Source organism: Poecilia formosa, unplaced genomic scaffold, assembly GCF_000485575.1.
Source record: "Poecilia formosa unplaced genomic scaffold, Poecilia_formosa-5.1.2 Scaffold361, whole genome shotgun sequence".
Classification (NCBI taxonomy): domain Eukaryota; kingdom Metazoa; phylum Chordata; class Actinopteri; order Cyprinodontiformes; family Poeciliidae; genus Poecilia; species Poecilia formosa.
The window spans coordinates 400491-425200 of record NW_006800300.1 but is presented as its reverse complement, the minus strand read 5'-3'; the positions used below and the strand labels follow the sequence as shown (position 1 = coordinate 425200).

The following is a 24710-nucleotide window of genomic DNA, read 5'->3' as shown; positions in this document are numbered from 1 at the left end:
CTGAAACAATTAAACCAGGACCTGCAAAGCTTCGAGTGGAAAAGTTTCCAAAAAATCACCAGTTTGTGCTCTAATGCTGATCAATTAAACAAGCTCTGCAGACAAAACATTGAAAATATATCAATGGAAAACTAAAGTCTGGAAGGAAATAAAGGAGAAGTTGAGTCAACAAAACGGACATTTGAACGGTCAGAAATGTTCTCATTATGGAGCCGAGGAAGACGAAGAACCGGACCCAACTGCAGGAAGATGAACATTAAACTGTTTACTAAGAAAATACGAAAAACCAAAAACTCCAGGAAAAACACAGATGCAGTTGGATCTGAAGGAGACGGACTGACAGGGATTCAGGTCCAGCTCACATGGAGACGCTGCAGTAGGTCCGCCAGGCCGATTGGTGGCGCTGTAACTTTATGATGCAAAAACCTTTTGTTCCTAATTTTCTTTTTAACGTTTGCTAACATCTGATTATATGAATAAAATACAGCAGCTATTCAATCAAAGGTAACTAATTACATTTACTAGAGTAAGTTTTTGGAGAATGCAATCTCTTTTCTGAACCAAACTTTTCATTTTTACTTAATGTAATGTTTAAGTCTCGTTGCTGCTATGAGTAACTCAGGATGACTAAAGATGGAGGGAAATGTTTTAAACCCAAAGTCTCACTTTAGCACCGAGCTAAAGTGAGACTTCCTGTTATTTTCTGTCTGCTGAGCCGGTTTGAGGTCAACACTGAGAACAGTTCAATACTTTGACCTGCTAACGTATTTCACCTTTTGTAGCTACTCATTTTATAAGATTCATGGAGAAAAAGTGATTTGGAAATCTGATTCTTCTGCTTAAATGTGTTATTTTGTAATGTGTCAGATGACACCATTTCTAAATATTTTTTACTCTGACTGAGAACGATCTTTGGATACTCCACCCTCTTCTGTTCTTAATTATAGTCAAAGTTTATTCATGATAAGGTTGATATATAAAAAAATAAAAATTGTTTTATTAAAAAAATAAATAAACTTGGCAGTAAAATACCAATAACATAATAATAGAAATATAAAGATTTGAGTTGCATCAATTTAAATGACATTGAGATCAATTCTCCTGCAGCGGTTTATGTTCCTTATTTCTCCATCAAAACGATATTTGTATGGATGTTTTTATGAATGAGAAAGTGGTAGCCATGGTAACGCAGGTAGCTACATTGCCCGTGTTTCCGCCTGCTTGTTGACCATATAAGGAGTTCCATGGAGCGGTCCGAGCGCCGGGCCGATTATAATCACTGAAGCTCCAGTGTGGCATCAAGGAGAAGGAAACTGTGAAAATGAGATGAATGGAGGTCTGAAGAGGAGCGGGAAATGTCAAGGAGGTGAGTGGGATGGTAACACACACCTACACACACACACACACACACACACACACACACACACGCACACCAAATTAAAATCAAAATGAAGAGCAGAGCTGCTGGAGGCTGAAGCTGCTCACCTACACAAAGCGAGGGAAGAGAGAACAGTGACGGCTGGAGGTGATGATGAGGAGGAGAGGGAGGAAGAGGAGGTGTTAAATTATTCGTGGTGCAGATCTCCAGATGCAGCCGGTTGATCGTCTTCATGATCCAACTTCCATCAGTTTAGTGAGAAACTTCTGAAAGTGATTTAAGGAACCGCCTGCTGAACGTTCCTGAAATCTAACAGCAGAAAAATGTTTCCTTCTCAATCAGGAGCTTGATACACTTTGAACGTGTTTTCATAGCAGCTGTCATAAACATGAGTCTTCATAAATGTTTATCACTGTTGCATGAAGAGTCAGTCAGTAAATAATGACATTTAATCTAACATTAACATTATTAACAGACTTTTAATGCAACTTTGCTTTTCTTGTTTTAAGTTACTAAGATATTTTAACTAATATCTACACCAAAATACTTGGTAAGATTTTGTGTTTTTGCAGAAAACAAGCCTGGAAAAGAAATTCATCCTGTTTATTTTGTATAATTTGGCGTCTTTTTATGCTGATGACGAAGTTATTACACATTTATTTATATTTTTCCCATAAGTATATCTGGTAGTTCTTCACCAGTGGATTACTGACCTAAAACCAGCTCTTGGTGCGTTCAGTGTTTTTACAGTGTAAGGGCCGTCGGTGAACTGATGTTCTATTCCGGCTGACCTCTGGTGTTAGCCACTACAACCAAACCAGTCATGCAGCTCTGCTGTTCTGTATGGCATCTTGCTGTTTTTGCTCCAGAGTGAAGCTCAGGTCAGAGGTCATGTTGTCAGGACGTTCTCCTGCTCTGATTCGTCGATCCGTCTCAGCACAGACAGTTCCTCCCTCAGTCTGTCTGCATCTATATGTGACCTGATCTGATCGCCTATATGTGACCTTATGTGGTCAGATATGACTGATCAGAGCGTGATCAGCCCTGCAGGGTGTGTGTGTGTGTGTGTGGGCCTGGAGGGCTCTGCAGCCAGAGGAAGCTTTGCTCAGGTAAACACGCCTGAGCGGCAGGAACTGTTTGCTTCCTTTCGGAGAACGCTCAAGTTTCTGCCTGTCAGCCTGAAGCTGTTTCTGCAGAGCCGCTTATCTGTGGAGCTGAACTGTAACCGAGCCCTCAGCATTAACAGCTCCCAGCTGACAGCTCCCAGAAACTCCGCCTGCCTGCCTGCCTGGGTGTGTGTGTGTGTGTGTTACTGGTTGGTTAATGTGTTGCGGTGGCTGCGAGCAGAAGGAGGAAACGTTTTCCACGAAAAGGCTGAAGGCTTAATGAGAACAAACAGAAAGTCAGGAGCAGCAAAGAGGCACAGTGAGATGGTTTCACACACACACACACACACACACACACACGCATTTCTGTTTTTAGAAAATCACATTCCGTTCTTTTAAAGGATCAACAAATTATTGGCTGCTCCATCAATAAATGTCACATGACTCTCAGCTCAGTTCAGTGAGTTTTAGTAAAGTTTTATTAAACTAACTTAGAGCCGCAGACGGTAACTTTTATAAAAAATGTTTTTTGTTGAAGCTGGAGCTACGTCCAACCAGGGGTTGCCATGGAGATTAAAGGATTTCTCAAACATACATGAAAGAATCAAAGCAACAGTCCAGGTTTGTTTTTAACGAAGGAATAAAGTTAAAACGTGATGAAACAAGAAGCAGCTGAACGTTTTGTGATGCTTTCCTGTCGTTCATCTTCCTGGTCGAGTGTCTGACCATTTCAGAGGAATTCATTTATTTTATCTTGTTTTTGTTTGTTTTCTGCAGAGTTTGAATCCCAACCTGGAGTCTGACCGTCTCCCAGCATGCACTGCTTCTCTCTGGGTTCTCCGGCTTCCTCACCGTCCAGAACGTGACTGTTGGGTTGACTGGTGACTCTGATGCATCCTTACATATGAATGTGCGCAGCTGGTTGCTCTGTGATGATGGACTTTCCTGACAAACTCCTAAACTTTGCAGATGTTTAAACTCTGCACAGCAAACTGACGGCCTGATAGAAAGACTGGAGCGAAAATGAGAGGAAAAAAGTGAAGTTCACAGAAAAACATCTAGAAAATCTCAAAATGAGGCTCAAGACTTTTCAAAACTACCAACAAAGTTTGGATAGTTTGAGTGAAAATAGAAATAAATAAATATGAATCCAGCAGATGAACATTTAGAGCATTAATTTTATTAAAAGTTATTTGTCTTTAAATGCAGGCAGAAGTCAGTAAATAAATGAAGTGAATCAGTCGTAGTGAAAGCCGAGTCCAGAGCCGGAGGCGTCCCAGACGTCACTCTGCCCTCCTCGGCTCAGACTCGCCGGCCGACCGCAGCAGGAACTGAGAGCTGGCGAACGCAGCCCGAAGCGCTGCGTCTACAGAGTGGGAGGAAACAGCGAAGCTTCACTTTGTGATGCAGCAGCTTTCACTGTCATGGAAGAAACGCTGCCTGTTGGCAGGGGTTCCCCAAGGCGCCGAGCGCAGACCCCTGCTCTTTGACTTTTTCTGCCTTATCATTCAATCTGACGCAGATCAATTTATGACGACTCTGGAGACGAGGTGGGCAGAGGAGAAAACCTCAGATGATGCAAACAGATCCTGAAGACAAGCAAGAGTCATTTTCTTCCTCTGGTTTGCAGTCGGTTAGTCGGAGCTAATCATGTTTATATTCTACTAACGTTTTCTAAGTTCACCAAACGGCACATGGAGACGTGGAGAAAGAAAACAGGTTTATTTACTAACTGCATCCAGTCACCATCGTTTCTTCATCTCCTTAAAAGCAGAACAATCAGCAATTTCCTCACATGAGCAACTGCTGCCGACCATCAGTGGCAAAAATACAAAGTGGAAAATGTTTAACAATCTGATCTGCAGTTAGTCTTAAACATGTTTGCATTTTAATAGTGTTGGATAAGTGCATTAACTCACCGTTTGATTAAAAGATTAAATTTGTCAAATATTTTTTGCAGTTGACACAAAATGTTTTTATCCACCTGTAAAAATAAACGTTTACATTTTGAAGTCAGACTGAACTTTCCTTGTTTTTGGTCAGTTATGATCAATAAAATTATTTATATTTGCTCAATGCCAGAAAACCTTGTATGTTGTGTTTATTTGTTTGGATCATTTTAGTGTAATAAATATTTATTATGGATCCTGAATTTAGCAGAAATGTCTGAATCCTGCAGCCATTAAGCAGCGCTAGACTTTTCAGCCATAAACATGGCTGCCTTGTATTTGGATATCTTTGTCTTTACTCCAAATATAAAACAATCAATGCAAATCAGTTTGTCTGAAATTCCTCCAGTGATGTGAGGAGCTGATAAAAGTCGTGCAGGTAGCAGGTAGCTGCTGCAGCTGCTGCTGCTGCAGCACCTGCAGCTCCTGCTGCTGCTCTACTGCAGGTGCTGCAGCTGCTGCAGCACCTGCAGCTGCTTTACAGGTTGTTGCATCATGAAATGGACCCAGTTTTTTATTTTTATGAGTGCAAACAGAAAGCATGATTAGAGTGCCGTAAATCACTGAGAGATCTGGGAAGTTCCTGTCCGGGTCAAGGCCGAAACATTTATCACATTCAGCTAAACTTCTGCATTCAGAGCAGCGCGATAATAATCTGGAGCAAAACGCTCCTGAGGACGATGACAGACAGGCCTCTGGTTGTGTTTCAGCTTCTTTAAAGTCAAACTTTTCCACACAAACGAAACAAGAAGCTCTCAGCTGACAGCAGGAACAAAGACTTCATGTGAAAACAGATGGACAGACAGACAGAAGAGGAGGAAGAGGAAGAGGAGACGCATCGATGTCCGACCTGCAGGGGGCGACACCATCAGCAAGACAAAATGTGACCATATAAGGACAGAGACGCAGGAAGCAGGATTCTCCGCAGAGTCATGTGACTTCCAGTTAGAGAGATGCTCTCGGAAAACCGACACACACACACACACACACACACTTGCACTGTGTCCTAGATAGCGTTTCTTCTTTCTGTGTAATCCAGTTTATCTGCTGTTTTAGGTTTTCGTTCTGTAAATATTTGTTCATCTTGGTTTAAATTAGTTTTGTTTTGCTGAAGCAACCTGGACTCATTCAGCCTGAAGTTCGTCCTGCAGGTGGATTTTTACTGCATTATCAGTTTAAACCAACCGCTGGAGGCTGAATTAACATAAACACATTATCTGTTTGTTTTTAAACAATTTGATTCAAATGGATCTAGGAAAACAATGATTCCAAACAAAATGAAATATTGAGCCTCAGTGAGGAAATCCAGGTGTTCCAGCATCAAGTTAAAGGTGAATAAAAAACAGATAGAATATGAAAAACAGAACAGTAAAGGCAAATAACACTGTGCAGTTAAAATATCCTGCTTAGGTTAAATCAGTGTTTCTCCACCCTGGTCCTCAGGCCCCTGTCCTGCATGTTTTAGGTGTTTCCCTTCTCCCACACACATGGATTGTATCTCTGGTGATTAACGGGTTTCTGCAGCACCTCATGGTCATGCAGTCATTTGCATCAGCTGTTCTGGAACAGAGGCTCATGTAAAACATGCAGAGCAGGGGGGCTGAGGACCAGGGTGGAGAAACACTGGGTTAAAACAAAAGTGCAACTGGATGCAATAAAGTTTTATTTGTTCCAAATCATCAGCTGCAAAAGTTAATATTTTTGGAGATTTTTCTTTTGACAAGGAAACAAGCAAGACCTTATCTCTATTTTGATCTACAATAAATTGCACATTCATTTCCTACAAATATTTATTTAATATATTGAACACTAAGACATTAATCAAATCACAGTAAAATTGGTTTTATTCTTGATATTTCCAAATTTTCCAACGTTTTTTCAAGGTTTTGGCTCCGGTAATGAAACCTCTGGACCGCGCTGCACCGACCCGGTTCATTCTTAGTGAAACTGTCATGTGGTTTTGACCCAAGGAGATAATGTTGGTTTAATGATGGAGGTGTGCAGAAATCCAGGCAGCGACTGGAACCAATCACGACTGGACCAAGACGAGACGCGGACCGACAGGGAACAGCAACACAGGTGGGATTAAATACACAGGAGACAACCAGGGAACAATCAGGGACAGCTGGGAACAATCAGGGAACAACCAGGGAACAACCAGGGACAGCTGGGAGCAATCAGGGAACAATTAGGGACAGCTGGGAGCAATCAGGGAACAATCAGGGAACAACCAGGGAGCAATCAGGGAGCAATCAGGGAACAACCAGGAACAATCAGGGAACAACCAGGGAACAACCAGGAACAATCAGGGAACAATCAGGGAACAACCAGGGAACAACCAGGGACAGCTGGGAGCAATCAGGGAACAATCAGGGAACAACCAGGAACAATCAGGGAACAACCAGGAACAACCAGGGAACAATCAGGAAACAACCAGGGAACAATCAAGAACAATCAGGGAACAACCAGGAACAATTAGGGAACAATCAGGGAACAACCAGGGAACAATCAGGGAACAACCAGGGAACAATCAGGGAACAACCAGGAACAATCAGGGACAGTGTTGACGATTTTTCTTTACTTTCTGGATGTTTGTAGTAATAAAACCCAAACTTCTCGTTGCAGCTGCATCTCTTCCCCATTTCAGTTCTGATCTGTTTGCGATGTTCTGTCAGTCTGGGCGATGGATCCTGAATGATGTCACAACTCGACTGTTTCCAGCATGTTTAGGTTTCAGATACAACATCTTCACATGCTGCTGTAAACCCGGTTCTGAGCTAAGGGAGCCGGGTCGGTGATGATCTGATCAGCGCTGCAGGAAAACCCGGCCTTCGGTCTGTGATGATGCAGACGCACCGCAGACGGCGCCTCCTCAGACGTCACCTTCATCCTCCGTCACTTCACTGCTGAGCTCCGACCGCAGCAGCAGAAACTGAAACCGTCTCACAAACCGGATGCGTTTTCTTTCTCTTTGGTTCAGTGTTTTTGGTAGACATGAATTATCCTCCAGCTTCGCCATCCTCAGGTTAAATTAGCTATCTTAAGACCATTCTGTTTATTCTGCTTTGAAAGAGATTCATGTTACACAGTATGCAGATGACTCTGTGCTCTACTGTGAAAACTAACTGCTTGATGCATTTATCTTCCTGTTTTCTAGGAGTTTAAATCTTTTATTTTCAGAACTGATGACCAAACATTCAGCTTAGCTCTGCTCCTGCATGTCGTGGCATTAAATTGATTTCCAGCCTTGTTTTTCGTAGCATGTAAACTTCAGGCTGATAAAAACTATTTTATCGAGGCCTGAAACACGAGAGCTGATTCTTGCCGTGTCGCTTTGGTTGTTGTGGTGAAGCTGCATGACTGTCGTTTTCCTCCTTGGCTGCGTATGAAACAGAAACTATCACCCACAGTCAGAAATCCTCCTCCGTTTGCTGTCAGCTCCGTCCTGCGGCTGCTCCTCGCTGTCATGGTTTGCCATCCGTCGGCGTGGCGACCGCGTGCTCCTCCTGTCTGCACACTCCAGTTTTAAGTAACGACACGTTTAGTGTTTTTCTGCTGCAAGTTTCTGGTGCTTAAATTTCTACTAAACTCTGAATTCAAAGCCTTTTGTGTGATTAGGATAAAACAGGTGGTTGTCAAGGCAACAGTGGAGGATACCGGCCAAAAAGACGAATGATAAAAGCAGAATATTCAGAGTGATTCATCAGTGATTTCATTGAAGAGCAGCAGGATGGTGGTTAGTAGTAGTCTGGTGTGAGTAAACCAAACATCACTAACTCCAATCCTGTTTTCATGTCCATTAGAGGCTGTTTTAAAATATCAATCAGCAATAAGACCGTCTTTTCATTCTCTCCCATGGAAACAGAACCTGGGAAATAACACCGAGTCTTTACAGGATCCGAATGGATCAGTCAGAGATTCTGCTGCATCGTTCCATAAATGAAACTCATCGGTCTACAAACTGCCTGCATTCTGTCAGAAACGGGGATCAAACATCCAGTCAGCAGCTGACTGGATGCAGCCTGAGTTTGTTGTTATTCGCTCCGTTTTTCAGATGGTCATCAGAGGCAGGTGTGAAGCGGTGCGAACCTCTCGCCTCTGGGAGCAGACACTGTGAGGTCAGAGGTCAGCTTTAACTGCCGGGTTCACGACCTCGAGCTGGACGGACTCCCAAAGACCTCAGCTGGCCGCCGGCATGGAGGCCGGGAACCAAACAGAGTTCAAGGCCTGAAGCTGGACTTTTATGATGCAGCTCTGGTTTAATCCAGCAGCAGAAACTCAGAAACTCGTCCCAGACAGAAACGTCTCCTGTCGGCAGCTCCGTTTATATTCTGCCAATGTTGAAAAAACACATTTTCATAATTGCAGTGTCACTATTAAACAAAAGACCCAATTAAAATCATGCGTAAATTAGTTTCTTCATGCGATAAGTTATTTAAAAGACATGCTGCATCATCATCCTGTTACTTCCTGTCCTCTTCTTCTTTGTCGTTTCTGCCAGTAGTAACATCCTGTTGTTGTAAAAACATTTTTACACTGTTTAAAACTTTTTTTTAAAACTTTGATGCTTTAAAAAGCATGTTTTTTTTTAAAGCAAATGTTCATGATTCTAATTAGTTTAATTTTAAGGTAAATAAAAACTGAGCTGGGGAAGAACTGCTCCAGCCAATGCGTTGCTTTTTCAGTGAGATAAGAAACTAATCAGTTATCAGAGGTTTAACTTTTCTGTCCCGACTTCAGAGAAATGCTGCTGGCTCGGCGTTCCCAGAAGGAGCCGGACGCTCCGATCCGCAGCAGAGACCAGGAGCGGGAATCTGAGCGCATTTCAACGGCTGCACATCAGTAATTACAGAACCCAGGATGCGGCGGCTCCGAGCCGGGAGGCGGCAGTGAACGACCACATTCATCCGACTTCAAAACTGAACTTCTGCTCCGACTACAAATTACAAAAAGGTCAAACAAACAGACTGAAGGTTCCGGGAAAGTGAGGAATTGTCCTCTGTGTCTCTAAAAAAGTCGACCTTTAAAGGTCCGACCGCGGCTGGTTGTGGTGGCAGACAGAACCAGGCAGAACCTCTGCTGGGTTTTAAAGGAGCGGGAGCAGAGAGACGACCCAGAAACAAAACTAAATCTGTTTATTTATTAGAATAAAATGTTTGGAAAAACTTTCAATCATTTATCTAATCCTGAGGTAGTTTTATTAAATTTGACATGACAAATTAATTTCAATTTATTAATAATGTAGATTATATTGTATTGTTGATTTATTTAAAGGATTTTTACTTTTTCTGGATTTTGTTTTTATATTTCTCTATTTATGTTACGTTTTTTCAGCTTTGTCCTAATTTATTTCATTTATTTCAAGGATTTTTCAGTTATCTCTGGATTTTCTGAATGAATTTATTTACAGTACCTTTTAATTGATCATGTTTTACATAATATATATTTTTTGCCTTTTTAAATCTGCGGTGCTGCAGAAAGTAGATGCAACACGTCTGAATCAACCGAGCATCTAAAACCTGCAGACCTGCACGTATTTATTTTCTGCTAAAAAAATCACATTAAAAAGTAAATTTTTAATTTAAATCATTTTTAACACATTTGTAGTCCAGTAGGTTTCAACACTTTCTGACCAAGAATTGATTCAGCTGATTTTCTGGATTATTTGTGTGCAGACGGGATTGTTATTATTGGATGTTTTTTCCCAGGCGTCGCCATGGAGAGGTCAGAGGTCAGGTCGCCCCGCCGACCCCGGCCACAGGGGGCGTCAGACTTTCACACCTGACCAGCTGGAATCCAGCAGAGCAACAAGTTCATCCAAACTCCTGCTGCAGCGGCGGAAACGAACCGATTCATTTAAAATCTGAGACAAACTGCAGCAAAGCGATAATCTGAGTCATTTTCATCAACGAGTCAATTAAATCATTTAATCACTGCTGAAATAATGAGCCACAGTAATTTAACACACTGCAGAAACTCAACACTTTATTTTCTAGTTCAAATTTCTCAGTGAACTTTAGAAGAAAAAAAAACTTCAGCAAGATATAGGAGCGTTTTAAATCAATAATTCTTTAATATTGATTCATTGGTAGATAAGTTCACTTATAACAAGACATTTTTCCCAAAAGCAAAAACATCAATCAATCAATCAATCAATCAATCAATATTGAGTAATCATTCCCTTAAAACAAGCTCCTTCATGATGCCCAGATGTTACTTATAACTTATGGTTTAATGTTCTCTGATGTTTTTGTGCTGGAAACCAGAAATTCTTGGCCCGGTTTTGTTTTCCAGATTTCTTCCCTCTCGTTGAGTCGAGCGGTTTGAGGCCTGAGGAAGGTTTGTTCTCGGCGTGTGAGGAGAGCCTGAGACGGCGCTGATGGGCCGGGCCGGGCCGGGCCGCTGTGTGTGGTTAGATGGAGGAAAACAAGGCGGCGTGACTTCTGACCCCCCGCTGAGGGAGGCCAGGTCAGGTACGAAGTTCTCACACTGTCCTCCTGCAGCTTCACGCGTCTGGCACACGCGCACACACACACACACACACACACACACACACACACACACACACACACGCACACACACACACACACACACACACACACAGGTTTCATCAGGTTCTGACCCTGCAGGTGGAGGCGGGTCGGCCGATCCAAACCAAGGAGTTTGGAGATCATTTTTCTTGGTTTTTATTTTTCTCTTCACTGTGGAAGCAAAACAAACCTCAGAAAACATCAAGGAGTTTTAAAAGTACCAAATGTAAATAAATAAAAGTGGAGGAGTTTTTCCTTGACTTGTCAAAATGTTTCTTCCCCGTTTTGAAATGAACTTCAGGTCGACGTAAAATAATAAAACTTAAAGGCAAATCTAAATGTCAAAGGTTGGATTTTTCTAAATGGAGAGGAGAGCCAGTCTGCGTCCTGAAAACATTCAGAAGACGTAAACATGCGTCTGGATCTGAGCTCAGATCGGGTTTTAAGGTCGGTTTATGGTCAGAGGTTCAGTTCTGGTCGTCTACAACTAAATAAATAAATACAAGCAGCAGCGCAGGGCGGGTCGAAGGATCAGCATTTCCATCTCCATGACGATGACTCACTTCAGCTTCATCAGCTCTCCCACCGGGCGCACGCCCTCCTCATCAGCTGAAGCAAATCATTTCCCATCAGGAGCAAATCAGTGAGTAAAAGCTCCAACAGGAGAGGCAGCAGCAGCCGTGGCTCCCAGTGCAACCAGTAAGCTGCAGGCAGTGGGAACAGTGGCTGAATGAACGCCTTCACACATTAAAGGTGTGAAAACAACCAGCAACCAGCAACTGACCCACCGGGTCAGACAATAAACCCACTTCACACCTCTGAGGGCGGCTGGGGGGAGGAGGCTCAGTGGGACGTTACTGAGGAATTATATGAACATGAGAGAGAAATAAAAAACAAATCAGACATAAAAAGCTGCAAACTGATAAATATCTCACATGAAGGCTGACAGGCGCAAATGTGCAGCAAACAGGAGGAATATTAAAGGTTAAAAGTGACGCAGTTGATAAATAGATCGTTAAATAGTTACATATATTCAACAAATGATTTATTAAATATGCCATTAAATCATTAATCAATTAAAATCTTTTCATGATGCAAACTCAAAACACACAAATGCAAAAAAAAACAAAAACAAATGCAACAGTAAAATACTGAAAACCAACAAAACAAATACTAAAGAAATATTTTAACCACAGGAACAAAACGCAAAACACTGGAAACTCATAATGGAAGTCCTCCAGGCCACCAGGGGGAGCCGATCACCGTATGGGACCAAAGTCTCAGTACACATGTTATGTCATGATTTAAGGCCATATGTATAATATTATAAGATGGCAGTATATTAATGAAGGTAATATTAACTGCTCTAGACTCCCCCTGGTGGTCTGGAGGACTGCTGTTTGTTGCTGCATTTTTCTGCTGGTTTTTTGTGTGTTTTGTAGTTTGCATTATTAATTTGTTTGCAGCCACTATAACAACCAATCACCTGTTAATATAAACACAATATCTCAAACTGACTTCAAACTATTGTTAGTTTTTATGTTCAGTGCATCTATTTAGCCTCAGTTCATAAAACACATTTCCTGCAGGACACTTTAACAGAATTTAACTCTGTAACACTAATTCTGCCTGTTTTATCTATAAAAAGTAAAATAAAAATGTCCTGTGAGACATAATGGTTTCACCAAAAAGTCAATATGAGGCACTTTGTTTACAATTTACTGGACGATAACCGCCTGTAACTGCTAACTAAAAGTTAGCTGCACTAACCCGAAAGCACTAATCATCAATAGCTTTGCTTATGCTAAAGCGCTACACCATCATAGTATTTAGCAGAAGCTAATGCTAAAGTACTAAATTCAGAATATAAGTGAATGTTTGCATGTATTCGTTGAATTAACTGATCTGCTTGTCTGTATTGAACCTCATTTGTTCTATAAAGTTTCTTGACAAAAAAAGATGGAAGGACAAGAAATGGAATTGCTGCGTCAGCCACTTCAAAATAAAAGCTTTTGTCACAACCGTTTTAATAAATTCATGCAAAGCAGTTTGAAGTTTGCATGTGATGAACAGAAATCCGTGTTAATGAATCAAAGTGAAACGTTTGGAAGAGAAGCTGATCGAATGCTCCGGCCGTTTATTTTTTCTGTTTGAATCATTCTCTGTTTGCCGTTTCCTTCAGGTACTTTCTCTGTGTGTTTTTCTCTTCCAGTGATTTGTTTATGAGAGCTTTCCAGGAGCCTTCCTGGCCTCCATGTCTGATCAGTTTCTCTTTATTATTTCCTCATTATCCTGCCGTTTCCCACAGCCCGGCTCACAGCAGCCTCCCTCGGTTACGTCCTCTCCTCCCTCTTTTGTGCAAACAGTGATGACCTCCTCCTCCTGCTGCTGACGTTAGAGGGAATAAATCTAACGCCATGAAACAAACCAACACGCAGCGAGGGAGGAGTGTTTGTGTGGGGAGCTGGGAGGAAGAGGAGGAGGAGGAGGAGAAGCTGTCTGGATGGTTTGGAAATGAATTCAGTCCACGGACTTTGATGGGAATTTTATTTTCCCGCCGAGGTTTTTTTCCTGTGAAATTCGTGAGAAAAACATCAACAGCAGATTCCTCCCTCTCTTTTCCCTCCAGGAGTCATTTATCTCGGACTCACACTGAAATCTGTAAACACTTTTCCCCGAAAGCGACTCTAGATTATGATGTTTATCTACATTTTGGGGGATGTTGATGTTAATTCTGCTTTAGACGTCAAATGCACTGCTGAGCAGCAGAGGACAGGATTTGGTAAATGTGAACATTTAAATGGAGATGGAAATGATTTGGTTGGGAAGAAACAACGAAATCCGGACTTTAAGTTGAAGCCATTTTAGGTTTGCATAAAGCTGAATGGTGAAGATTTTTAATTCTCAGAAAACTGGACTTCTGATCTTGCCCTAGTTTCACCAGTTTCTGATGTTTTTTTGACACCAGCTGTGTTTCTGTTACAATTAAAACTTTGTAGACATTCAGCTAAAGTCAGAAAAACACAATTTTGCAACTGTGTTGTTTCCATTACAAAAAGAAAAACAATTGAAATCACACATGAATAAGTTTATTCATGCGATAAGTCATTAAAAATATCTTCTTTCCACTTCCTGTCGTTTTCTTCGTCATTTCTGCCAGTAGTAACTTCCTGTTGTTGAAAGGGATTCTATGTAAGTTTCACTTTGATTCAGCCACAAAAGTGAAACATCTCAGCTCTGCTGAGTTTTCTTTGCGTTTCCATGAAGTGAGTTTATTTTTGTAATTCCAAATTGCGCCGTTATGTTGTCAGTGGAAACGCAGCCAGTCTGAACAGCACAAGTCTGATTCCTTTTCAAGTCACTTTTCATGTTTGGTCTGAAACTGGAAGCGACTTCGATATTTTTTAAAGTGACCGACGTCTCGGCAGTCATGCTGCTCTCATTCCTAGTTTGACCTTTTTCAGACAGGAATCAGGAAATGGTCGCGCAAATGTTGTCAAAGAGAAGAATAAAAAGGAAGATGCGGATCAGCCGTGTTTTTATTTAACTGGTTTGGAGCAAATTAACATCTGAGCCACCAGAGGATGGAAAAGTTCACCAATAAGAATTTATTCACCAAATACGTTTCCATCCTGAGTAAGAAAATAAAAAAATTAAACCACGAGAATAGAGTTGTAGTATTATGACCTTATTCTAGTAATATTATTTTATATTATGTTTTCTTTGTTTGGCTCTGATACGTTTATTGTATCATTTGCCCTTTTAAGCATTAGACCTTAAAAAGCCGAAAACTAAATCAACCAAAGCAGAAAAATATTTTACACCCCAAAAATTTTAATTTTCCAGATTAAATTTACAAGAAAATACCTGGAAATTTTCTGACATTGAAAGTTATGAAATTACATTAAAAAGTCCATATTTTTCCTGGTAAAAGGCAAAAAACATTGTAAAGTTAGAAATTTATAAAAATAAATAAATTTTTACATGTGAAAAGAGGATTTTAGTTTTAATATAAACCTTTTACATGTTTATGAAAATGTGTTTATTTTAAATGTACACATTTTCAATGTCAGTGGAAATCCTTTTATTTTTATAACTGAATTGTGTTTCTTGGTGGAAAGTTATGCTTCTTGTTTTTAGTTTTATTTACAGAAGAACTAATACTCTGTCGTAATAAACATATTTTATGTTGATTTCTGTTTCCCTCCCTGTTTGTTTCGTTTTATTGGTTGCATAAAGGTCTTTTTGTTTCCTTCAGGTACGGGAAGAACCTCAGATAAAATCAAACTGATGAACAAGATTTTACAGTAGCTGCTTTATTTTTCAGAGGGATTAAATCAGCTGCTTGCTCCAAACGCTGATGTCATTATAACAGAAAGGTAACCTGGGAAACAAAATCCTTACCATTTTGCAGCTTTAGATTTGCTGAAGGTGTTAATTTGCGTTAATTTGCTGTATTTACTGGCTGCTGAAGAGCCAAACAAACCCTGACCCAGAGAAAGGTTGGAGAGTTCAGGCTGCTCCAGACCTGCTGTATCACAGGGAACCATCAGTTGGGCAGATTCTGTCTTTTTCCAGTCAAAGTCGCCCTGCATGAATATGAGTTTTGTGAAAACAGCAGAGGGCAGTTGGGTCAGCGAGAAAAACTACCTGCAGAGTGTGGAAACATCCAAATACCAGAAATATTTTCCATTGTTGTTGTGCAGCATCACGCTGCAGCACATCAGCTCAGAGTCTGCAGAGACGCAGCGCCGGTTCGACCCAGATGAGCTTCCTGTGGGTCACACGGTTTCACGTTTCAGCTCAAAACAACCAGGATTTACAGCTAAATCGAAAAGCACAAAAACAGAAAAAAAGCGTCAAAAATTAAGTCGCCTGCAGAACCAGCAAGAACGCAGCAAGTGGTTTCTGGACGGTAAGTAAACAACAAAACCTTTCCAGCAGCCATTGTACAGCGCATACAGCAGTAAAACCAGCTGACCAAATGTGCTAGAGTTCAGCTTGGGTTGCTAGGTAACGGGCCACGCTTTGGCTGGGGTTGCTGGGTAACAGGTGGTACTCAGCTTGGGTTGCTAGGTAACGGGGAAGTTCCAAATGGTTTTAACTTAACAATTATGAGGTTTTTGAAACGGCTCATTTTCCAAACACCAAAAAGCATGAACTTATTGAAAAACAAAAAAAACATCTGGGTGTTTTTTAAGTGCTGGGTCTGTTTTTAGAAGACCCAGCACTTCTAAAAACAGTGCTGGGGTTTTAGCACCAGCACTGTTTGCTAGGTGCAAACAGTGCTGGGTATTTGTATTTACTTTCTGTAAATACAAAAATGTACAAAGAGTGAATTTTGCAAAACAGGGCCCCTTTAAAATTTACACGTTCTTGCTTTTCTGCCACACAATGACAATTATTTTTTATCAAAATTTCCCACAAAAATTTTCTAACCTGCCAAATGTTATGAAAAGCAGGTCAAGCAGCAACCCACCCAAAGCTGTTTTTCCAGCCCAATGTGTTCAAAAGAAGCACAACTGGACAGAAACCTGCCCAACCTGGCAACATGGATTGGTTTGTCTGCTTCATACTTGGCCACCAAGCAGCCAATCAGAGAGCAGGGTCTAAGTGGAGTAAACAGACATGATGGCATCAGACGGAGGCGATAAACGTCCTACTACAGAATCCAAACAATGCAGATCAAACCCGCCAAGCTGCTCCGCTTCCTTACATGGAGACGATTCCTCTTCCAGCAGAGGTCGTTCCAGGTCCTGAAGGTCACAGCTGAATGACCTGATAAGCCCCGGCTCCACAAATAAAACTCATGACGATACTTACACGCCCTCCTCTACACACAGAGTGAGCCGCGTTTTCCTGCAGACTGTTGGCTGCACAACACTAAGCGTATTTTTAGCTTCTGAATTTATCCAGGGATAAACGGCTTACTGGGACACTGTACATACATTTGCAAGGGAAAAAAATAATAAATTTTGAGAATAATCTCAGCAGTTTTTTACTTTATCTTTTTACTTTCCAAGCTCAGAAATTTCTGATTTTTTTCTTGAATATTTATGAGATTAATTAGAATTTTTATGACATTTTTATAGCATTTTTTTTTTTATTTCATTTTTGGAGTTCATAGATGTTTATTTTCTTCTAGAACATTTCTAAAATTAACCTCAATATTGTGTGATTTTAAAAAAAATTTGAAATTTCCACATTTTTAATTGAAAAGTTTGGAAAAATTTCTGATCTTTTTGATGAAAATGTCCTTCTTTTTTTCCAACTTCAGTGGCTGCAGGGCGCGGTCGTAATAATCAGCTATCTAACAAACAACATCAGTGAAATCATGTGTATCAGTGAGAACAGGAATAAGAAGAAACGTGTGAACAGGTTAGGAAGTGTGGCTTCATTCCTGCATGTTGTTCTGCACATTCCAGCCGTTGCAAACAGATCTTTTATTTTGGACTCTCTGTTCTGTAAAGGCATGTCTTCCTGAGCCGTACTTGTTCCTACTGCGCAGGAAAAAGGTCATCTGAGAGCAGCAGCCGTTCCTTTTCTGCAGACGCCGCATATTTAACATTCCTGTTTGCTTCACGCTGTCTTTGTTGAGCCAGAATGTCTGCAGAACCGAAACCGTCCTAAATAATGTATCCCGGTTCAGTCCAGCTCGACTTGTAAAGCCTGAACACCTTTTCCAGGCGGCTGCAGAAATGTGAGCCACCGCCGGTGAGTCACTGTGAAACCACTTCAGGACATCAGAATAAAAAAGCCTGTTATTCAGCAGGAACACAGAGATCCAGGAGCTGCTCTCACTAACACACCCAGTTCGGCAGGTGAGATGCTTTTCTCACATTAATGAATAACCTGTTTGTTCTTAGTGTCTGTGCTGCGCTGATGAGTGGCTCTCATCTCGCCCCCACATTAACATGCTGATTAAACTCTGCAGCTGAAGCGTTTCTGCAGCCAATCGGATCGTCCATAAAACAAACCGTCTCAGCCCAACATGAGCAACGGCACCGCTCAGCTAATGAGGCGACGCTGCACAGGTCTGACTTAAACATTCTGCACAACATCCGAGTCCAAGACTAAACGTTTTTAAGTGTCCAAACAGTTGCAAAGCCAACATGCACAGCTCAGTTCATCTGATAGCGCCACAGTTCGGTGCAGTAAGCTAGTTTGTCAGAAAGTTGCAGCTCAAAAGGCTGTCCTTGTTTTGACAGTATGCAGAAAAACAGGCTGTGATTTATTTAAGCTTCATGTTTTCCACTATTGTTTTCTGACCCAGATATGATGATGAGTGTGAACAAGTATTTACTGCTGATAGTAGCACATAAATCTCAGGTCGAATTAGCAAAGCTTCCCTGAAATCCAGGACAATAAAAGTACAGGAATCTTTCCTCTGATGTCATCAAGGTGGAACCTCAGTTTTACTCTGAAAGGAAACAAACGTCGCAATCAGGACTTTAAATTACCAAGAAGTTCCAGTTCAGAACAGATTGGATCAGTTCTGTAATGTTTGGTTTTATTCAGGTACTTAAAACACCGAGATTTACTAAAACCTGCCTCACAAAAGGAGGACTCAGAAATTCAAGTTGTTTTTTTTTTTTACTAAATATACTTAAGTTGAGGCAAAATAAACAGCTAATACAGAAAAGTGAATGTAGAAGTGTTTTATGGTTTGATGCAAACAAACTAAAAACCTGTCATGTCTGCTGAAAACGAGGACAAACCCGGTAAGAGCAGCAGCCAGGTGTAAATAGTAACAGCCAGGTGTTTCCAATCAGCAGCCGACTCCTTTCCATTTCCACTTCACCTGAGAGACGAAGGGAAACTTCGGCAGGAACAGGCCGGTATCCGGCCCTGCTGGCTGCCCAAAACATGAGTCAGGGTTTGCTAGGTGTCCTGCAGTAAGTTGTGCACAATAACAACCAAAAGCTGCTCAGGGTTTGAGTTTGGTGGAAACATCCCATCAGGTGGAAATAAATATTAAAGGGGCGGTATCATTATTTCCAGGCATATAGTGCCATTTTATAGCACAATCAAGTAACTATGTTACCGTCAGTTGTTATAAGATATATATATATATATAAATGACTTAAAAGAAATATGACTTGAAATTGGGCCTCTGTCTCTTTTAGAAGCTCCTGTTCTTTCAGAGACTCGGCCTTCAGGAAGTCATCAACGACTTTACCAGCGTTTTGATTGACAACACAATCGCACAAATTGGAGTTATGAAAATAAATTTGCTTAATGGAAACACGACAATTTCAAACAAAAGAAATTATTCAAATAAAAACATTTTTGTGCTAAAATGAGGTTGATTTTTCAGCTGCATTAAAATTAGTGTATTTTGCAAAACTGCAATGGAATCAAGTCATGTGATCAACAACCGATTGTTACTACTGGCAGAAACGACGAAGCAGACGACAGGAAGTGGTAGGAGGATGACGGCGCTGCAGGTTTTTTCACATGAACAAACTTATTCACGAGTGATTTTAATTGCTTTTCTAATTTGATGCAACAACGAGCAGAATAATTGCATAATTTTGCACACATTTTTAATGGGAATGTAGCAACTGGAAGAAGCTTGTAGAATGAGTCATCCGTCCACCAGGTGTTTGCTAACTGCTGCTGCCGCTAGTCTAGAGGAGCTGAATGGGTCTGTGAGGCTTGGTTGAAGAAACGTTTCTGCAAACAGAATGGTTTCCATGGAGATTAGAGGATTTCTCAAACATGCCTGAAAGAATCAAAGCAACAGTAATAACTAGGTTTTTATCATTATTTCTGCATAGTTTAATCATTTTACTGTAAACCTTTTGTTTCTGTGTTGTATTTTCATGATTGATTTAGTATTGAAATCATCTTATTAAAGTTTTCCTGTTTTGCATCGTTGTAAGATCCAGCTCTCCGCTCCACGTCCATCTGTTACCTAAAGCTGATGACTCAGAGCGTTGTCACAATGCAGGGGTCATGCTCTGTGTGTGTGTGTGTGTGTGTGTGTGTAGCTCAGATGCTGAGGAGGAGTGTGTGGGAGTCACATCGCTTCACGTGGAGGAGGATTATCTGAGGAAGAAACTGAGATTACTTTATGTATTCATGTGAAATATTTGCTGAATTATTATTATTTGTTGAAAACAATTTTATATCTTTAAAGTTTAAGAAAAGCATCACAGCTTTTCTAAAAAGTCAGTTTTAATATTGAGCTAGAAGTGAAGGCCAGTGAACTGATGTTTAAACCTCGAAGGGAGCAGAAACGTTTCTGATGAGTCAGATCGGCCAGAATGAGCTCTGGAGGTTAAAATAAGAGTCGTAACGAAGAGCAGATCCTCTGCCAGCTGAAACAAGGCAAACCCCGTTTTATACAACGTTTATCGGCTCCACTATCAGTTTCAGCTCCACCATCACGGCAAGACGCCCAGTCAGTTTCACCGAGTCATTTTCCCACAGTGGCAGCAGAAGAACGGGGCGGCAGGAAGTCAGGCGGGGTTTCCCCTCTGAAGTTTCTGTCGTCTGCATGAAATCCCAGTTCGGTTTCTGGTTTCTCCATGAACAGAGACGAATCTGCAGGAAGCTGAACGACAGCAGGAGGAAATACTCTGACTCTCTACAGGACTTATTTATGCTTCTGAACCGCTTCACTCTGAATTTATGTGAGGAAGAAGTTACTATGGTGCCTTTTTATGAAGTACAGCGTCGACCCGATAACAGACAGAGGAGCCATGTAAAATTCACAGCTGCAGTTTATTTTTACATAGTTTCAGTCAGTTTCAGTTTGATTGTTCTTTATTTTTATTTCCTAACTGCACTGAACAAATTGAAGCTGTTTCTACATGTTTGACCAAACCGTTTGCTGCCGGTGTTTCAGTGAGCTGAGCTACTGCAGAGTTTTCATTCACGTTTAACATTTATTTAAACATAAAGAAATGTTATAGTTCAGCTGTTTTTCTGTATCATATCGGCTCAGATATCGGTAGTGGATCGGTGCATCGCTACTAGAGGAGCTCGACATTTTACTGTTTGATATTGTGACAGTTTGAATAAATATGTAAAACAAAACAACACATTATTTATGAAACATTTTACAAAGAGCAGCTTTAAAGACTTTTAATGTAGCTTTCCAATGTTTCTCTGTCTCCCTGTCAGCGTGATGCCAGCTGTTCTCCTGAGGTTTTTCATTGTTTCATCACTTCGTTCTTTGACCTTGACCTTCCTCTGAGGTCGTTCAGCTTGTGTGACTTCTTGTTTACTGAACTCAGAGAACAGAGAGTCTCTGCCTGTGGCAGCAGCGTTTCTTTCTGCTGCTCGGTTCTTGGAAACGCTCCGCTGAAGTGTGACAGAGTCCATCAGAAACTCGAACTTCTCCAGCTCCTTTTCCCGCTAGCGCACCAGCAGAGCGATCCCAGACCGAACTGCAGCTCTCGCTTTTTCCGGGAACGATAGAAAGCCGCTTCAGGGAAATAATCTGGCCCAGTTTTTTCACTTCCGGCTCACCTCCGGCGCTGACGCCTCCCGCAGGAATGTGTGGCGGTGACGCCGGGCGGCGCTCCAGCTCTGATCAGCAGCAACGTGACCTCGTTCGGACGGTGCAGGAAACACATCGCCGTCCTCTAAACAAAACGCTGCATCATGAGGAGGCGGCAGGCTGCAACAGGTCCAACCTGCAGGAGCGAAAACATGGGAACATGGGGACCACAAACACAAACTGGAGAACATTTTCAGGGATGGATCTGGAGTTTTCATATCTGCTGCAGCACAGAAACGCATCGACTTGTTGTTCTGACAGGAACGTTTCTGACTGAACGGAGCCTCTTCTGCTCTTTCATATCTTGTTTACTGTGAGAGTGAAACTACAAATCATTCTTAAAGCGATTTGATTGATAAAAACTGTAATCCTGATCCTGTTTTTATCTTGGTTGTACAAATTGTTGCTCCTCATCAACATTGTTTGGTTTGGAGAAGAACTTCTCCTGCTCTGTTTGCTCCGAAGATTGTTCAGCTCAGTTTGTTTCTGAAGTTCTCAGAAAAACTTAATAAAAAAAAAATGCTTCAATTAGTTTCAGGGGTTTTGTCAAATCCACACAGGGTCAGAACCTGCATGCTGCGTCTCACAGGCGACAAACCCTGAAATAATGTCAAATGTTTTGCAGCCTTTAAAGTGGGACTCAGTTCTACCGAAAAACAAGCAAATCTGCTCAGACATGAAATGTAGGAAATAAAGCTGCTGGTTGCTAAAGCCAACAAATCTAAAATTATTTATTAGCCTGTTGATTCAGTTCAGTGTCAGCAATTAATATATTTAACAATTAATAAAAAGTTCAGCTTTAGAAGAAGAAACTTGGTAATTTGCATTATTTAGCTTAGAGGTCTTCAACATGGGGGTTGCGGCAGGTCAGAGGGTCGCGGAGGAACTGAAGTGGGTCGTGAGATTTCTGATTAATTAGCCCTTTTTGTTTCAGCTAACTTTTAGTACAACCTAAATTTACATGAAATCAGTCATTTCCATTCATTCACACTGATGATGAAAACGATAGTTTGTTGATTTAAAGCAACGTGCGTAAACAGCTCTGTCTGAGACAAAATTAGAAACAAATGCTAAAGTTAGCTAAAATGATGTCAACAGCAGGTGGGCTATCATAGCATGTTCACTAACATGGACTTACTCCATGAGGCTTTACATGAAAATGAGCTAAAATGCTAATGTTAGCTGAAAGTGTGAAAATTTGCACAGAAACATAAAGACTGAACCCTAAATAAACTATTTAGACAGAAAAACCTGTGGATTTGGGTGTCAGACACAGTTTAAATATGACCGCCACGCGTGTTATTGTCATTTTAAGTAAACAGAAAGTACAGAGCCATGTTGCTGCCTTCAGATTAAACACTGTACCTGCAGTGCAGAGGGGCCAATTCTGCAGCAGTGACAGCTACTGTTTATTAAAACACCGACTCAGGTACTGACAAGGCCTGGACTGTCAGGAACGTTTGCACGCAATCACTGATGCACTAACTGTCAACACAGATTAACAGGCAAACATCGAGGTTACAGAGCACATACTACTCCAGCTGGGAAGGAAGTATTTTTGTTCTTTAAAGTATAAATGTGATGAGTCACATTTATACTTTGCAATGAGTCACTGTGCAAGGTGGACAAAATAAGATGAGTTTACTGCCATGTCTGCTGCTAACAGAGCAAAACCCCAGATGGTAAAATCAGGATTCGTTGAAAGAGCAGACCGACTGCAGGATAGCAGCGGCAGAAGGTGCTGAGAGGCAGAAATTATAGGAAAAACATCAGAGATGACAAATCAAAACGCCTGTCTAAGAGCAGAAAATGGGGCAAAAGTCAGCAAGTGATTCCGGTAAGAAGAAGAAGGAGGAGAAGAAGACAACATCATGACTCAGCAAATATCCTGCTCTCATACACAAAACAATCCCTGACTGGAGGCTTGCAGGAGAAAAAAAGGTCTGCTGAGAACACAGCTGACCTGAGGTTCAGTTTTAATGTGCATCATGTTGTTGGCTCAAATACCAGCTCAACGCTTCAGAAGCGAAAACACAAACTGTTCCAGAATAACATTCCTATCTGTCCGTATTTTCTATAAATGCTTTCCTCATAGTGAATGCAAAAGAGCTAAAAATACACTGTGAGTCAAATGATCCCCGTGGAGAAAACAAGACGTTTTGGAAGCATCAGCGTCTAAATCAGAGCTGTGAGTAAAACTAGATGAGAGAAAGTCTCAGATTTACAGACAGTGAGGAGGGCAGTGAAGCAGACATGTGACTCAGGTTGTCTGTCTGTGACTCACGCAATCCCTTCAAAACAACCTGCAACTCAGGCTGCTGCACATATGTGGTCTCACTGCGCCCCCTGCTGCACAGAAACAGAACTGCAGGTTGATCTGTGGCGCCATCTGGTGGTCAACTATAGGAACTCATCTTCCCAGCTCACAGAAACTGATATGTTGCTTGAATTAAAATAAAAAAACAGAATAAACAATCATTTTCTTTTTTTATGTTGGAAATTTTCTCAAAGTAAAATTTTGTCAGATTGCTACATAATGTGCCTTTAGAGTAGCTTTTTATAAACAGCATCATGACTGTTTTGTTCGGTCTTTTTAGAGTTTGATAAAATACCATGTTAGTTGAGAAGATAAAGATGAAAGGTTTAGATTTTTTTAGTTTTTATTTTTTTATAATTTTTAATTTTAAAAAATCGTCTTTCTCCTCGATAACTTCCAAATTGACAGTTTTTGATCAGATTTTGTTGTTTGCCAATTGCTTTAACTGGACATTCTTGGCCAATGTTATTAAAACATGGCATTGTGTTATTTGGGCATATAAAGGCAAAACATTTTAATTAAAAAATATGAAAATAAATATTTTTCTGGCCTCAGTTACTCTTAACTTGAAAATTTTGGTAAAATGTTGATCTGACCTATTTATTTGTATTAAAATATTGTGCTATATTAGTCCTAAACATAAAACTAAAACATTTTGATTCATGCTTTTAAGTTTTTTTAGTAAAGAAAAAAATAAATCAAACTTTTGTTGCTCTCAATTACTACCTACTCTTTTATCTGTGCACTAAATATCTAATCCAATAAGTTTCCTTTATGTTTCCTTCATGTTTCCTTCATGTTTCCTTCATGTTTTCATCATGTTTTCATCATGTTTCCTTCATGTTTTCATCACATTTTCATCATGTTTCCTTCATGTTTCCTTCATGTTTTCATCATGTTTTCATCATGTTTCCTTCATG

At 40.8% G+C, this 24710-nt stretch overlaps 3 long non-coding RNA genes across 4 annotated transcripts; all 3 read left to right on the top strand.

Moving 5' to 3' along the window:
• Nucleotides 1–1210: 1210 nt before the first annotated feature.
• Nucleotides 1211–4507, top strand: LOC107833313 (uncharacterized). Its single transcript, XR_001659037.1, has 3 exons — nucleotides 1211–1366; nucleotides 2886–3105; nucleotides 3262–4507. It is a non-coding gene; the product is annotated as an uncharacterized LOC107833313 (long non-coding RNA).
• Nucleotides 4508–6244: 1737 nt separating this feature from the next.
• On the top strand, nucleotides 6245–8835 carry LOC107833312 (uncharacterized). Its single transcript, XR_001659036.1, has 2 exons — nucleotides 6245–7458; nucleotides 8488–8835. It is a non-coding gene; the product is annotated as an uncharacterized LOC107833312 (long non-coding RNA).
• Nucleotides 8836–17198: 8363 nt separating this feature from the next.
• On the top strand, nucleotides 17199–22001 carry LOC103153770 (uncharacterized). 2 transcript variants are annotated; one of them, XR_001659039.1, is made up of 3 exons: nucleotides 17199–17784; nucleotides 17898–17997; nucleotides 21095–22001. It is a non-coding gene; the product is annotated as an uncharacterized LOC103153770 (long non-coding RNA). The 2 variants fall into 2 exon arrangements; XR_477844.2 differs by having other exon boundaries at nucleotides 17199–17997.
• Nucleotides 22002–24710: the final 2709 nt, after the last annotated feature.